General features: G+C 43.5%; 1 long non-coding RNA gene across 1 annotated transcript; it reads left to right on the plus strand.

The window, feature by feature from the left end:
* The first annotated feature begins 14,110 nt into the window (after positions 1-14,110).
* On the plus strand, positions 14,111-16,978 carry LOC134447755 (uncharacterized). Its single transcript, XR_010034630.1, has 2 exons — positions 14,111-15,369; positions 16,035-16,978. It is a non-coding gene; the product is annotated as an uncharacterized LOC134447755 (long non-coding RNA).
* Positions 16,979-17,439: the final 461 nt, after the last annotated feature.

The following is a 17,439-nucleotide window of genomic DNA, read 5'->3' on the forward strand; positions in this document are numbered from 1 at the left end:
GCAAACAGCGACGGAGTGAAGGGCGGGAAGGAGACAAAATAGGTCTCTGATTGGTCCTCTCGACCAGCCTGCTGTGTCCTCGAGTCGAGAACAAGCTACTTCCTTGTTCTAACCTTCGTCGGGCTACGGACTGTGTGAGCTCTTCATTCAATAAGTTGCCCGTGCTTTTGTCGTTTCACTTATTTACACGAACTAAAGACAACACGTGCGCTTGCAAGTTACGACGCTGTAGTTATTCAGCCTGATCTCCAAAAATTCCGTGTTGCTAGACACGGATGTTAAGGACACAAAATCCGTGTCCAGGAGCACGGATTTTGCCAAAATTCCGTGCTCCTGGACACGGAATTGTTTTCCGTGATGGGCACATGGAACTGCTTTCTATATTCCCACAGTACTGTGTTAATTCTATCATTAGAAAATACATACCAAATGCTAATCCTAAGCAAAATAATGCTATAGCAATTTAAGTTGTACCCTGACCAAAACATTCCCTAACCTTAACCTGTCATTAAAGACATATTTTTGAGAAATACCTTTTCCAGTTGGTTGATAGGCTATTAAATTCATATAATGAATGAAAGAATACTAGCTGTGCCCAGACCAAAACAATCCCTAACCCTAACCTGTCAGTAAGAAATGTTTTTTTGGAGAAAAAATATTTGACTGAGGTCAAAGACTGTGGAAACATAGAGCTGTGGGAGTATAGAGAGAGCACTTCTGTGTGTCAATCACAGAAAACAATTCTGTGTCCAGGAGCACGGAAAACAATTCCGTGTCCAGGAGCACAGAATTTTGGCAAAATCCGTGCTCCTGGACACAGATTTCGTGTCCTTAACATCCGTGTCCAGGAGCACAGAATTTTTGGAGATCATGTTGAGTTATTTGAACAGTGTTTCCGAGGTCGAGGAAACATTCCGCTTCGTGCGACCTATCCTCGACAAATGAGCCACTTCTTTGTTCCAAACTACCGCGGTGGCTGCCAGTGCGATCAAAAATGCACATGACATAAAGATTTAATGTTTCATTTTCATTGTCGTCGAGTCTGTGAAGCTAAAAAAACAACCGACAGATCTAGGTTACTCTTTGTATTGAAGGCAGTTTGAGCGTGGAATGACATTGCGCAGACCACGCTTCAAAACAGTGCATAAATCAAAATTAACTGCATCATGGCTGCGACAAGCTCACTCCGTGGCACTGCCAGGAAGTATAACCCGCCCTTTTAGGGGGATTCATAGTAGCACCTCTACGGAGGTGCAGCACAGAAAAGTAGCCACCACGCCCCCCTGTGCAGCGATAAAACAACCCCTGGCTACGGTACACGCATGGTTCTCCCATGGTTCTCCCAGGCTGAAATGTCCGTGAGCCGACACTAGCTCTTGCACTGTGATTGGTCAATGTGCTTGCAGCAGTTCAGTGAGTACTTGGCCCTGATAGGTCAGAAGTGTTCTATTCTTCTGCCCTACCGCGGAGGTTTGAATAAGGAAAAGGAAAAACAAGATGCGGTTGACTTGGCAGGAAATCACTGGAGTTTACTTGACAGGGAGAAGAGAAACTGTGTTTTATTTCAGTAGTACAACTCTCAAAAAATCAATTAAAAATATCCAGAAAAGGCCATCCTGAAAATGATACAAGTTTGTAGTGTGGTAGTAGCAAAGAAGCCTCTTTGTTCATTTGCAGTGTGGCAGCTAGCTCCTAAAACAGGTTTCGCTAATGTCCTGTAGAGTTTGAATGGGTTTGGCTGACAGTTGCTAAGCTATACATTACAAGCAATACAATACATTTATTACAGTCATTTTCACTAATCTATGTTCCAAAGTTAAGTTTACTGTCAAATTCACATCAGCAATGAAAGGGTTAGGCCTACTGTACTGAACCATACTATCCAATCAGAATTGTCTATCTCTATTGAAGCAAGATTAACTGGCTCATTAATTGGTCAGGACTTCACGAAGGCCAAGCTGGCTCTGGCTATGTGTTTTGGTTTGGAGAGTGATGGGGAAATTGACCAATCACGGTTTGATTTGAAGAGGGCGGGACAAAAAAAAAAACACCTTTTGGCCTTCTTGAAGGCTCTTGTGATGCTGCTTAGAGATCTAGATTCCCCCCTAGTGTTAACATTAGGTAGAAGAACACTAGTCGTATTGAATCTACTGATTTTCTGTTAGCTAGGAGGCTTAGACCCTTTTTAAGACCCGATACTTCAGTTTGTGATACAAGCGCCAAAATCGGTACAGGTACTCCTTAGACATTACTATTTTCAAAAAGTACGCGGGCCACTTCAAATTCAAGATGGCTGCCCATTTTCCAAGATGGCCGCCATACACATATGAATTAGCAACTGAAACAACTGTTCAAATGGTCATACAAGCACCTAAATTGTCATAGATACTCCTTAGACACACATCTGTTGAAAAGGCATGCAGGCCACTTGAAATCCAAGATGGCCGCCCATTTTCCTAGGTGGCCACCATACATATGTGTAAGGTGACTGAAACATTTGATAAAATAGTGATACAAGCATCAAACTTGGTACAAATACTCCATGACATGACAAAAAGATGTCGGTCAATTGAAATACAAGATGGCTGCTCATTTTCCAACATGGAAAATGGACGGCCCTTCCACCCATTGCACATTTCCCTACAGCTAACAAAATAGGGATGGCATTCATAATACCATGAAAGGTATGATCTGATCTTCTGACTTGCAGGTGGCTATAGCTGCCTGTGTGAGTATTGGGATATTTTAAAATCCCTATACTTTTAGACAACAAGATCATCTAAATTCATCAAAGGGATTATGGTAATCTCTCAAATGTCCTCAAATCAGAGATTTTGAAAATGTCTCCATTAATAAGAAGCAATTTTAGCCATCTTGGATTATACATGGCCTTGTCATGTTTAAAGTAGGCTATTTTTTTCAAAAGGATAATGTCTAAGGAGTATTTGTGCCGAGTTTGGTGATTCTATCACAATTTAAACGTTTTTCAGTGATGGAACTTCTGCAGTAGGTGAATGGGTGGCCATCTTGAATTTCAAATGGTCCATACACCTTAACAATAGAGTTGTGTCTGAAGAGTATTTGTAACACGTTTGGTACTCACATCACTATTTGAACAATTGCTCTAGTATCTCCTGCAGTATTCCCACAGGACTTTCTGGCAGCCATCTTGGAAAATGGGCGGCCATCTTGAATTTCAAGTGACAGGCATGCTCTATCAAATTAGTTAAGTCTAAGGAGTATTTGTATCAATTTTGGTGCTTGTAACATTATTTGAACAATTGTTTTATTTTCCTATGACACATCAAAAGAGAGAGTCAAAAGAGCCTCTAAGGCAGTGATTCCCAACCTTTTGTGTCTCATGTACCCCCCAAGCCATTTCATTGTACCATGAGTACCCCCTAACTCATATTTTACATTGTTTTTTCTATTCCAGTGTGACTTTGCTCCATGTATTTGTTCAAATAAAATTTTCCCAAGTACCCCCTGCAGTATGCTCGCGTACCCCTAGTGGTACACGTACCCCTGGTTGGGAAACACTGCTCTAAGGGGTTAAGTATTGCAAAATATTCTTGTAGATGTCATCATGGTCTCTGGAAAAAAAAACAAAAAAAGCCAAAGAATTTGGTGCTACACCGAGGCAGGAGGGAGGAGGAAGAGAGGATGAGGGTAGAAGGAGTAGAGGTGAAGGAGAGGAGAAGCAAAAGGAGGAAGGGAGCAGGTTGCTGAAATCCTGCTGTGGATTGCAGGTCATTAAAACCTTACAGCCTTTGTAATGTCTGTAACAAAAATATTAACAAAAGCCCTCTTACTTTAACTTCAGTATTGTTCAGTAAGATCATCCCAATCACGAAGATATGCATGTACCTAACAGGAGAAGAGGCAGCAGGAGAGGGGCTGGTCCTTGTGTCCTTGTGAAGGAGAGGAGGCATCAGTACTAGGCCTGTAAAGGTACACTGTATTGTATTTGTACCGAACCGAACAGTGCTGTACCAAAAGGTTAAGTGACAGGCTACTCTGTTCATGTTTTTACATTATGCTGCCACTTAACTTCTTTTTGAAGAATAGTCTGAGAGTCTGGTGTCCATTTCCAATATCCAATAGCCTACATTTATTTGCCAAATATAATAATTGCCATAGTAAATAAAACATGTTTACAGCAGGGACACAGGAAGTCATTTTGACCAGGGGGTGCTATGATGGGCGGAGGGTCTGGGTGTCCTCTCCCACAAAAAAAATGTGGTTTTTAGATGCAATTTCCTGCATTCTAATCAATTTTGGAATGGAGAATCCCATCTGACTAACTTCTTCATATGTTTTTAGCCTAAACAAGTGGCTAGATTTTACCATTTTTTCTTTTACATCGCACCCGGAGCACCCCACTTCCTGCATCCCTGGTTTACAGAGCTCCGGAATTCATCATTTCATCTATCCTCGATGCCGTGTGCAGGCCATTGATTCGCATGATCAGAACTGAATTATCTTTCCATACAACAGGTCTTTATAGTAAGCATATTACAGACACACGCAGCTCTCATCTAATCTATTGTTAGTGTGTGTGTGTGTGTGTGTGTGTGTGCAAGCAGCCATGTTCTTCTAGCCTATCTTGTACCGAATCTTCTATCTTCCATCTTGTTACTGTACACACACACACACACACACACACACACACACACACACACACACACACACACACACACACACACACACACACACACACACACACACACACACACACACACTTCCACCCCCAAGTAGGCCTACCTTCTTCAACATCACAGACATACACTCACACATATACATACATACACACATACATACATACATACATACATACATACATAATGACACCAGAGATGGCTATACACAAATACAGATGAGACATGACATACACATAGATAAACAAACTTACACTCATGCCTTCTGTCACGCATTCCCAAATTTGTCATAATGGCAGCAACAGCCTTTTATTCTATTCCATTCCTACATACTGAGATACTGCATGGGACACTTTGCTTATCCCATCAATGTGCTTTGTCAAGCAGAGCCAGCCATACTGCTCCTACAGTAGATTCAAGTCCATGATTAGGGTTAGGTAGCATTAATAACATTAATAGCAATATTCACATTAATAGAAATATTAGCATTAATAGCATGTCCATAATGGTGCATCTGGTAGTAGTGAACGGTGTGAATGATATTGTGATTTCAATAACTGCTTTGTGATATACAACCTGAATTAGGTGTCCTCAAAGTTCATTGTAAATAATCTGGTGTAGGTTACATCAAGTCGTGTGTGTGTTTGGCCACTCTATTTGTCAGTTAATGCAGAATCACGTCAGTCATTTGTGACTGCACAGACAATTGAATATTAATTGTAGTGTTTCTTCGTGTCTGCTTTGTGTGTTTAATGTCTTACAGGAGTGTGAAGAGTCAACCCGAGGGATTGCCTACTGACATGGATGCTATTGAAACAATAAAGAATATTAAAATGCATACGTTGTGAGCACCTCATTTGTTTGAACGTATTTGTGGTCGCCTAAATATGAATCCAGAATACGGAGCAGGGCCAAATGAGTCTCATGCAGATAGTAAACAGATTAGGGCCAGATAAGGCGTCAGGTGAGCAATTATCAGGGCCACACCCACAGAAACTAGGTATTGTTTTTCTAATTGCTGGGGGCAGTGCTCATTGAGTGGCACATACGCCCATATTAGGAAAGTAAGTGCGCTTCCAGCGGCAGCTGGGCAGCGGCAGCCCTCCTCGTGCTAAGACCGACGAGTGACAAGACAAGCAACTCTACCTGTGCAACTCTAAGACCGACGAGTGACAAGACAAGCAACTCTACCTGTGCAACTCTAAGACCGACGAGTGACAAGACAAGCAACTCTACCTGTGCAACTCTAAGACCGACGAGTGACAAGACAAGCAACTCTACCTGTGCAACTCTAAGACCGACGAGTGACAAGACAAGCAACTCTACCTGTGCAACTCTAAGACCGACGAGTGACAAGACAAGCAACTCTACCTGTGCAACTCTAAGACCGACGAGTGACAAGACAAGCAACTCTACCTGTGCAACTCTAAGACCGACGAGTGACAAGACAAGCAACTCTACCTGTGCAACTCTAAGACCGACGAGTGACAAGACAAGCAACTCTACCTGTGCAACTCCACCGAAGCAACGACACGTAAGGCACATTTTTATCTCACTGCTGACCTACATCGACAATGTGTTTCCAGAGAATCCCAGTAATCTGCAGAAGGCGCAGGCCTTTCAAACCCTCCAACCAACGCAGAAACCTGGCCAACCTTCAGCCACTACAACCGAACACAACTTCAATCACCTCCTTCACTGTTGGTCTCTGGAACTGCCAGTCAGCTGTCAACAAAGCAGACTTTATCTCTGCTTATGCTAGTAGTCTCTCTGTTGACCTGTTGGCACTAACAGAAACCTGGTTGAAGCCTGAAAACACAGCCACTCCAGCAGCACTCTCAGCTAACTACTCATTTTCACACACCAGTCGGCTGAAGAAAAGAGGAGGCGGAACAGGGATCCTTATCAACAAGCATTGGAGCTATGCCCCCCTGCTGCCTGCCAACAACTACAGCTGCCTGGAATACCATGCAATCAAAGTCACAGCCCCAATCAAGGTGTCTGTACTTGTGATCTACCGTCCCCCAGGAACACTGGGCGACTTTATTGACGAATTGGATACGCTGATCTCCTCCATCACGGACCTAGGCGGCCCCCTACTTGTCCTCGGCGACTTCAACATACAGAAGCCGTACGCCACAGACTTCAAGGCCCTGATGAACTCATTTGACATTCAACTAGCCAGCTGCCCCCCGACACACAAGAGTGGTAACCAGCTCGACCTGATCATGACTAAGGACTGCCAAGCGGACAACATCAAGGTAACACCAATGCATGTTTCAGACCACTTTTTCCTCCATTTCACCACCTCCCTACCCGACCCTACATGAGCCCCAAATAGGCTATGTAATATGAACCAGGCACAGATCCGGGCCGAATCTTCGCCACATGTTTTGGTAGGCTATATCTAGATCAGTTATGGCCCTGATCCGTTCTCCATAATCACAATCCGGCCCAGTGCTGGGCAGTTGTAAACAAGACACTGGGCCAGACCCGTTCTGCTGATCCTGCCCAAACACTAGCCAACATCTGGCCTGGATCCTGGCCAAGCATATTTTGCTGTCAGAGGTATGCATGAGTTGGTCTCTCAGTGACACTGACCGAATCCTCCTAAATGAGATGTGTGGTAGTTCAGCGCCAGGGATTATATGAGCCCCTGAGCCAGACAACAGATAAAGATGTAATTCAAAAGGCTCTAATAGAATGGAAGTAGCACTATAGAAGCTTGGGCTTCTGGGCCCTTGACTTCTGGGCATGGGCCCGATATGCTGGTGGTCTAATCCATCCTTGTTTAGCACAAATGTCACTAGGGCCAGATCACATGATTGAAACATGCTATTGGTCGATTGAGTTTGTCTTTGGGGTTCAAGGTAGCCTGGGAGTACCCATGCTGCCTTGCGCATTCTTTTCGAATTGCTGGACAGCCTTAGTCTGGCGGCAAACGCCATACTCAATCACAAGTGTGATCGAGTCTGGGGACCAACTGTACATTATCTCGTAGGGAGGTGTGGTTTCCGTAGCCGTTGATTGGACGGCACGAGTGTCCATCACTCGCCAGAGAGAACCCATGCTGCCTTGCGCGCGATGACGTGTGTATATCGCGACGAGGAAATTATCTGCAAGAAGCCACAGAAATTGAAGAAGCTAAAACAGTCTAGAAATCAACAATGGCGCCAGACGATTTTTGCCGTTTGTGCAAGACAAATGAGAAGGACCACCATCTACATATGGACATTCAACTGACATGTTCGCAGTGAAAAAAGAAACAACTATTTCGAACAGGCTGGCGTTCCTACGCTTGATTGTATCCTCCGTGCCGGGACAGTCAAGGAGATGTTGTTCGCGTTGCGCCTCAGTCATAAACAGGCTCGGAAAGGATTCACCTAATATTCAGGCAATGGGAGGAAGAATTCAAAGACGGCAACGTCTCCAAAAGGCCACGCGAGCCAACGACACCGAGGGATTTGAAAAAGACATTGCCAAACCCACCGACTCCAAGTGCCAACTCAGGTATCCAGTTTACTCTGTTCAATCGCTCCAACTGGTAGCTCCAGCTCCTTAAATTCAATGCTCGCTCACTATTACATTATAATCTCTTCATAGAAAACAGTTCTTGTTTAGGTTTTCTTACTGATCTGCCATTAACTAGTCATTTAAAAAGTCCAGAAAATGAGCACGGTTTGGTAGTTGTCCCAGTCAATCGATAGAGGGGAGAGCATTTCACAGCCCCCCTACACTCACTGACACGAGCCTCACTCCAACCCTCCCCTTTACTGTATTAATTTACCATAATGTGTACTGTAATAATGGGCCTAGATTATCTGAACATATTCTGTTTTTAATAGCCTAAGCCTTGGTATCCACTTATTTCTTTAAACAGATGATGGCAGGCACTGACAAGGAGCTGGGCATAACAAGACCAAGTGGAGCTCACCATGTGGACATGACAAGACATCCTCACCTTGGTGGACACACTGCAAGAGGCAGAACTTTTTAAACAGAAACCAGGTCGCACATCTACTGCATTCCCTGGCTTCCGAAATGACTTGTTGGCAAAGCTCGATCACAAGGCACTGTGGACGTGGATGAGCAGCAAACTGAATGAATGGTGCAGTGTCCTTTGAGTTATTTGTACTGTTTGTCTAGCCAGGTAACACCCATGCTGCCTTACAGGCGACCGTCAATGTTCGTACAGCGTCTTCAAAAAGGTGAATGCCAAAATTATTAAAATAAGTTTTACTTAATTACTTTCCTATTTTCTTGCTTTGAAATAGTTTGTTATTCTTGTTTGTTATTCTAAGTCATTGTCCTTCATTAAAATCATTTCCTTTACCAAGCTGTCTCTTCATTAGTTTTCAGGGAACACATTACAACATGTAGTTTAAAAATGTAAAAAGTATTTATTCAGAATGATATTTACTATATATACAAGTGTGCAGTTATTTACAATTATTTACAGTGGCTCTGTACTTAATCTGATAATGGAAGCATGGATAAGCCTGACTCAATGCTGCTTAGAGAGGTTTCAGCATCCTCATCCTCAACATCAAAATACACTGGAAAGTCCATGTCTGGTGACAGGTATGGTTTTTCAGGAATGTCAGGGAATTCACACACATCAAAATCTTTAAATACTTTGTGAACAATGCGTAGGATGTCCTGGCCATGTTTTATGTCAAATACAGGGAGATTCTGCATGACAAGTCATGTCATATCACAAAGACTTTCCAAAACTGAGTAAATTAGTACATTGCTGAAACCAGTGCAGAATGAGGCATTTGTGTAAAGGTGTTCACCTAGTGCAATCAGGCTATCCCTATACTCCTCCAAAAGCTGTCTGACCAGTCCCTGCTCTTCCAATGTGACATTTCTGCATTTGACAGGTGACAGGATTTGTTTGGGTATTTCAAAGTTGGGTTTTGGCACAGAGCAACAGTCAGAGTTACACTTGCATAATGAGTGGCAATAGGTGCAGCAGGAATGGCCAGGCTCCACACTGGACACGTGAGGCTCAAAATGTACACACAGGGCTTTCCTAAAGCAGCCATGTAGACTTTCTTTAAGCATCGTTTTCTCCTTCATGTTTATTGTCCGGCAGTATATATTGACTGGTGACATCTCCACTCCTTTCTCTGTCAAGTCCTTCACGAGCCAGTCGAAACAGTCCAGTGACTCACTCGAAAGTCGTCTTATGGAGAGTCTGATGTTGGGTCGATTGGGGCTGGCAATGATGTCAACTGGGTTTTGGAGTTGGAGCGGTCTCCTGACAATTTCTCTTGAGTGCAATTCCGCAGACACAGTCAATGCCAGTACCGGTGTTTCTACAAAATAAGAGAATACAAGAACAACATCACAACATGGAAATCATTTGCATTACAGTCATAGCTGTTCAGAATTGTGGCTTCAGAGCTTATGGGTTGTCAACAGTCCTATTCTCTGGTGTCTCCACTACTTCTTACCTGTCAGCCCATCCCCCCGGTTGTTGTCGTGGGTTACCTGCCACCCCCCAACCACCTCCACTCCCCCGACTACTCTGCCTGTACACTTGGGGACAACACTCCTGTCCCCTGACTTGGTGGACAGATCAACAGGCACCAGCAACAGAACTTTCTTTTCTCGAGGTGTGCATTGGCCTGTGAGATACACTCTGCCAGGACACTACGTCAGAACACTCCGCTTAGGCCTACTTTTTCATACACTGAATACATTGCATGATATTTTAACTGTACTATGAAAAGAGCAATGCCAAAGCATCAAAGCGTTACTTGATTATTGCATGTAATTTTTGTAATGTCAAAATGTCAGAAAGTTTAGAACACTGCATAATCAATGGGGTGAGAGGTGTGATATCACAGTAGCAATACCATGATTAGAAAACTGCTCTTCAAAAGATTAATGAGTTGAGTGAGTTAAAGTTTTCAGTGAAATAAAATGTCTTCGGTAGGTAACGTTAGAATGATCTGAAAAAAGGTGTTAATATTACCCACCTGGTTTCACGATGACTCTCAGTTCCCCAACCTCACAAAGCTTTCCCTAAAAGCCTTCCGTCCTTTCTCAGCCTTCCTCCTGTTTGAGAAAAGAAAACCACAAGTAAAGTGTAGAGATGTTAGTCATTTGCAGTGGAAAATGATTGCCCTTCTGAAGTTAGGCCTGCTTAACAAATGTAGCAAAAACATATTTTTCTCAGGTAGGCTGATGATACTTGTGCACACAACCGAGAGCTGTGCTACTCAAGTCTGCACACTGCTGGATATGCTCCAAAAAATAAACTGTATTAATTAAAACACGCAATATTTCGATCACCCTGGATCTTAATCAGGCATATGGGTAACAGGAAGGAGCTGTGGCCTATAACTTATCAGATGACCTTATTTTACACCCGTCCAGGCAGGGCACCAAAAGGTGTCAGTCAATTAGACAGACTGGTGTCTTGACCTGTGCCTATTCATACAAAAGGCAAAACATTACATTACACTTAGGGCCTAGTTAGGGGGTAGTTAGGTTAAGCATGGACGCTCTCTCTCTGTCTCTCACCCAAGTTATATCCCCGATGAAGATCCTGGGCATGTTTTGATAAGAATACGTGAAATATAATCAGGGGGGAGTGCATGCATATGATAAGAACACGTGAAATATAATCAGGGGGAGCCCATGGGGCTATACGTCTGAATCCCGTGCAGCCCTAGCTTCTTCAACTGCAAGGAGTTTTTGGATTTGCGCACCCTACCCAAACGACTGAAGCTGTGCTACTTAAGCCTTTACTCACTGTAACATTAAATTGATATCGAAAATGAACCCATAATGTGACATTGTGACAACCACAGTAGGTACAGACATAAGGACAATGATATCAAGAAATAACACTTACCATTTATATAAGTAAGATGGACTTCATCGACAACTAGTATACGCCGATCAGGTTGGTCTTGTATACATCGGTGGCTAGCATGTCCTCCCACTTCGCGCTCAGCCAGGCCTCGGGACTGCCAAACAGAATCTTATAACGGCATCATCTCTCAATCGCCGTTTCATCGTCTTGACCCAGCTGTGTTGCAGATATTCCTAGGTCGACTGCGTCCTTTATTTGGTCCTACACCAATGCTATTAATGGCGAAACCACAGCAACGACCGGGGTCTCGCTAACCCCCATTACCTTAGTAACCAACGGAGCGAGTTGGTAAATCAGACTTTTACCAAATCCAGTCGGTAGTAAGGCTAACACATCTTCCTTTCCGCTGACAAACGACTCTAACGCTAATGGCTGTTCGTTTTTCAAAGCGAAATTACGTTCCAAACTATTCAAAACACTGTCCAGAGCTTCTCCGAAAGATTGCTTCGCTTCGGCTGCCGCCATGATGGATTCGCGAAAAAACTACTAGCAACTAACTTCCGTTTGTCGAGTAGTACGCGTCATCGTCTTTCGTGCCTCCTCGCTCTGTGATTGGCCCCCGTTTCGATGTAAAGATTTCTGCCTTGGTCCCCAGGCTGTCCAGCAATTCGAAAAGAATGCGCAAGGCAGCATGGGTACTCCCAGGCTAGGACAGCCTGGGGATTGTAGCAACCCAATGTAAGTAGGCTGCCGGATGTGAGTGCACGGATATCCGCCCAAGTATTTGCACGCATTTGCATTCATTTCCACTATCAGGAATGCTTTGCGGTACCACAGCTACCCGATGTGAGTCGCGCTGTGTCGCCTGACTGTCCCTTCTATAATATGAGTGTAGCCTACCGTAACAACTCGGCCTCGGGCCCCGCCGCAAATATCCACCACACCACCACGGGTCCTCTGGTGTTGTGACCGTTTTAGGATATTTTTTTTTTTCATATCTAATACTTGCACATTAAGAGTGACCATTCCATCATGGATGTTTTAACGAGATGTGCGAATGCAGTTATGTTGAATTTAGGGTGGCCAAACCATGCCATGTCATGAAGAACGTGCATCACATTATTTAAACAGCTCGTGAAACAGTTATCCTGAGTGCCCGTGTGTTTTTGGAGATCGGAGGCTTGATGAGCAAAGAGATAGGAGAGAAATTAATTGTGCGCGCGTAGGCTACACAGCTCACAATATCCACCGGACACGAAGTTACTGGCTCCAATATTTCAGCGTCCCGTTTGATTCTGTGCTGACACTTTTAAGTTTGAATGAATAGGCTATGTCTAAATGATAGGCTCTAGTCTCCAATGTGCCTAGTTTCACGTGTTGTTGGCATCACCAAAGAATCTGCACAAATATGCGGCATAACTTTTCGAGTGATAGGCCTACATTTAGACCGGGTAAAGTATCGAGCATGGTCTGTCCCTTCAATAGGCTAATATTAAGAGTGTCCCGTAACAACTCGGTCTCGGCCCCCGCCGCAAGTATCCTCCACCACGAAGGTCCTCTGATGTTGTGACCGTTTTAGGATATTTTCATATAATACAGAAATAAGAGCGTGCGCGCGCGCCTCTGACTGTATCTAGACACGGAGGGAGAATGGCTCCAATATTTATATTCCGCGCCCAGTTTAATTCTGCACTGACACTTTTAAATGTACAGTACGGCACAATAAAATGAGTAGGCTATGTTTAAATGTACTAGGCAGGCTCTAGTCACCAATCTGGCTTTGTTGTTTCGGCATCACCAATAATAATGGCACAATATGCGGCATGGTTTCGCGTATTGTTTTTGCACCACCAAATAGGCTAATAACTACACAATATGCGGCATAGCTGCTGTTTTCTAACTAAGAGAGAAGGCTATGCCCAGATATTCTTTTAACTTGTAGGATATCCTGATGTTATGTTTCACTAGCCTAATGTAAGGAGTAAAAACCAGAAACTTCCCGAGTGCTAGCTACATTTAGACTGGGTAAACTCTTCCGAAACGGGCTATTCCAGTGTCTGTGACGCCGTTATCTTTTGATGGATTCCCTTTGGGTGCCCGGTTGAGACAGTTTAATTTTCACACCCAAATCAATTCGGTTTTAAGTTATGATTTCATTTTTTTAATTATTATAATTATTATTATATTGATGTTATTGGTCACCGGGGCTATTCTATGTCCCTTCCTCCATCTTCAGTCAGACTCAAATCCGACCGAAATCAAGTAGCTGAGGTTAAACTGTCGTAAATACACGACCGGAATCGAGTAGCTGAGGTAAAATAGACGTAAATACTCGGGCGGATATCCGGGCACTCACATCCGGCAGCCTACTTACATTGGGTTGCTACAGGGACCAAGGCAGAAATCTTTACATCGAAACGGGGGCCAATCACAGAGCGAGGAGGCACGAAAGACGATGACGCGTACTACTCGACAAACGGAAGTTAGTTGCTAGTAGTTTTTTCGCGAATCCATCATGGCGGCAGCCGAAGCGAAGCAATCTTTCGGAGAAGCTCTGGACAGTGTTTTGAATAGTTTGGAACGTAATTTCGCTTTGAAAAACGAACAGCCATTAGCGTTAGAGTCGTTTGTCAGCGGAAAGGAAGATGTGTTAGCCTTACTACCGACTGGATTTGGTAAAAGTCTGATTTACCAACTCGCTCCGTTGGTTACTAAGGTAATGGGGGTTAGCGAGACCCCGGTCGTTGCTGTGGTTTCGCCATTAATAGCATTGGTGTAGGACCAAATAAAGGACGCAGTCGACCTAGGAATATCTGCAACACAGCTGGGTCAAGACGATGAAACGGCGATTGAGAGATGATGCCGTTATAAGATTCTGTTTGGCAGTCCCGAGGCCTGGCTGAGCGCGAAGTGGGAGGACATGCTAGCCACCGATGTATACAAGACCAACCTGATCGGCGTATACTAGTTGTCGATGAAGTCCATCTTACTTATATAAATGGTAAGTGTTATTTCTTGATATCATTGTCCTTATGTCTGTACCTACTGTGGTTGTCACAATGTCACATTATGGGTTCATTTTCGATATCAATTTAATGTTACAGTGAGTAAAGGCTTAAGTAGCACAGCTTAAGTCGTTTGGGTAGGGTGCGCAAATCCAAAAACTCCTTGCAGTTGAAGAAGCTAGGGCTGCACGGGATTCAGACGTATAGCCCCATGGGCTCCCCCTGATTATATTTCACGTGTTCTTATCATATGCATGCACTCCCCCCTGATTATATTTCACGTATTCTTATCAAAACATGCCCAGGATCTTCATCGGGGATATAACTTGGGTGAGAGACAGAGAGAGAGCGTCCATGCTTAACCTAACTACCCCCTAACTAGGCCCTAAGTGTAATGTAATGTTTTGCCTTTTGTATGAATAGGCACAGGTCAAGACACCAGTCTGTCTAATTGACTGACACCTTTTGGTGCCCTGCCTGGACGGGTGTAAAATAAGGTCATCTGATAAGTTATAGGCCACAGCTCCTTCCTGTTACCCATATGCCTGATTAAGATCCAGGGTGATCGAAATATTGCGTGTTTTAATTAATACAGTTTATTTTTTGGAGCATATCCAGCAGTGTGCAGACTTGAGTAGCACAGCTCTCGGTTGTGTGCACAAGTATCATCAGCCTACCTGAGAAAAATATGTTTTTGCTACATTTGTTAAGCAGGCCTAACTTCAGAAGGGCAATCATTTTCCACTGCAAATGACTAACATCTCTACACTTTACTTGTGGTTTTCTTTTCTCAAACAGGAGGAAGGCTGAGAAAGGACGGAAGGCTTTTAGGGAAAGCTTTGCGAGGTTGGGGAACTGAGAGCCATCGTGAAACCAGGTGGGTAATATTAACACCTTTTTTCAGATCATTCTAACCTTACCTACCGAAGACATTTTATTTCACTGAAAACTTTAACTCACTCAACTCATTAATCTTTTGAAGAGCAGTTTTCTAATCATGGTATTGCTACTGTGATATCACACCTCTCACCCCATTGATTATGCAGTGTTCTAAACTTTCTGACATTTTGACATTACAAAAATTACATGCAATAATCAAGTAACGCTTTGATGCTTTGGCATTGCTCTTTTCATAGTACAGTTAAAATATCATGCAATGTATTCAGTGTATGAAAAAGTAGGCCTAAGCGGAGTGTTCTGACGTAGTGTCCTGGCAGAGTGTATCTCACAGGCCAATGCACACCTCGAGAAAAGAAAGTTCTGTTGCTGGTGCCTGTTGATCTGTCCACCAAGTCAGGGGACAGGAGTGGTGTCCCCAAGTGTACAGGCAGAGTAGTCGGGGGAGTGGAGGTGGTTGGGGGGGGCAGGTAACCCACGACAACAACCGGGGGGATGGGCTGACAGGTAAGAAGTAGTGGAGACACCAGAGAATAGGACTGTTGACAACCCATAAGCTCTGAAGCCACAATTCTGAACAGCTATGACTGTAATGCAAATGATTTCCATGTTGTGATGTTGTTCTTGTATTCTCTTATTTTGTAGAAACACCGGTACTGGCATTGACTGTGTCTGCGGAATTGCACTCAAGAGAAATTGTCAGGAGACCGCTCCAACTCCAAAACCCAGTTGACATCATTGCCAGCCCCAATCGACCCAACATCAGACTCTCCATAAGACGACTTTCGAGTGAGTCACTGGACTGTTTCGACTGGCTCGTGAAGGACTTGACAGAGAAAGGAGTGGAGATGTCACCAGTCAATATATACTGCCGGACAATAAACATGAAGGAGAAAACGATGCTTAAAGAAAGTCTACATGGCTGCTTTAGGAAAGCCCTGTGTGTACATTTTGAGCCTCACGTGTCCAGTGTGGAGCCTGGCCATTCCTGCTGCACCTATTGCCACTCATTATGCAAGTGTAACTCTGACTGTTGCTCTGTGCCAAAACCCAACTTTGAAATACCCAAACAAATCCTGTCACCTGTCAAATGCAGAAATGTCACATTGGAAGAGCAGGGACTGGTCAGACAGCTTTTGGAGGAGTATAGGGATAGCCTGATTGCACTAGGTGAACACCTTTACACAAATGCCTCATTCTGCACTGGTTTCAGCAATGTACTAATTTACTCAGTTTTGGAAAGTCTTTGTGATATGACATGACTTGTCATGCAGAATCTCCCTGTATTTGACATAAAACATGGCCAGGACATCCTACGCATTGTTCACAAAGTATTTAAAGATTTTGATGTGTGTGAATTCCCTGACATTCCTGAAAAACCATACCTGTCACCAGACATGGACTTTCCAGTGTATTTTGATGTTGAGGATGAGGATGCTGAAACCTCTCTAAGCAGCATTGAGTCAGGCTTATCCATGCTTCCATTATCAGATTAAGTACAGAGCCACTGTAAATAATTGTAAATAACTGCACACTTGTATATATAGTAAATATCATTCTGAATAAATACTTTTTACATTTTTAAACTACATGTTGTAATGTGTTCCCTGAAAACTAATGAAGAGACAGCTTGGTAAAGGAAATGATTTTAATGAAGGACAATGACTTAGAATAACAAACAAGAATAACAAACTATTTCAAAGCAAGAAAATAGGAAAGTAATTAAGTAAAACTTATTTTAATAATTTTGGCATTCACCTTTCTGAAGACGCTGTACCAACATTGGTCGCCTGTAAGGCAGCATGGGTGTTACCTGGCTAGACAAACAGTACAAATAACTCAAAGGACACTGCACCATTCATTCAGTTTGGTGCTCATCCACGTCCACAGTGCCTTGTGATCGAGGTTTGCCAACAAGTCATTTAGGAAGCCAGGGAATGCAGTAGATGTGCGACCTGGTTTCTGTTTAAAAAGTTCTGCCTCTTGCAGTGTGTCCACCAAGGTGAGGATGTCTTGTCATGTCCACATGGTGAGCTCCACTTGGTCTTGT

This window comes from Engraulis encrasicolus, chromosome 1 (assembly GCF_034702125.1).
Source record: "Engraulis encrasicolus isolate BLACKSEA-1 chromosome 1, IST_EnEncr_1.0, whole genome shotgun sequence".
NCBI classification, from domain to species: domain Eukaryota; kingdom Metazoa; phylum Chordata; class Actinopteri; order Clupeiformes; family Engraulidae; genus Engraulis; species Engraulis encrasicolus.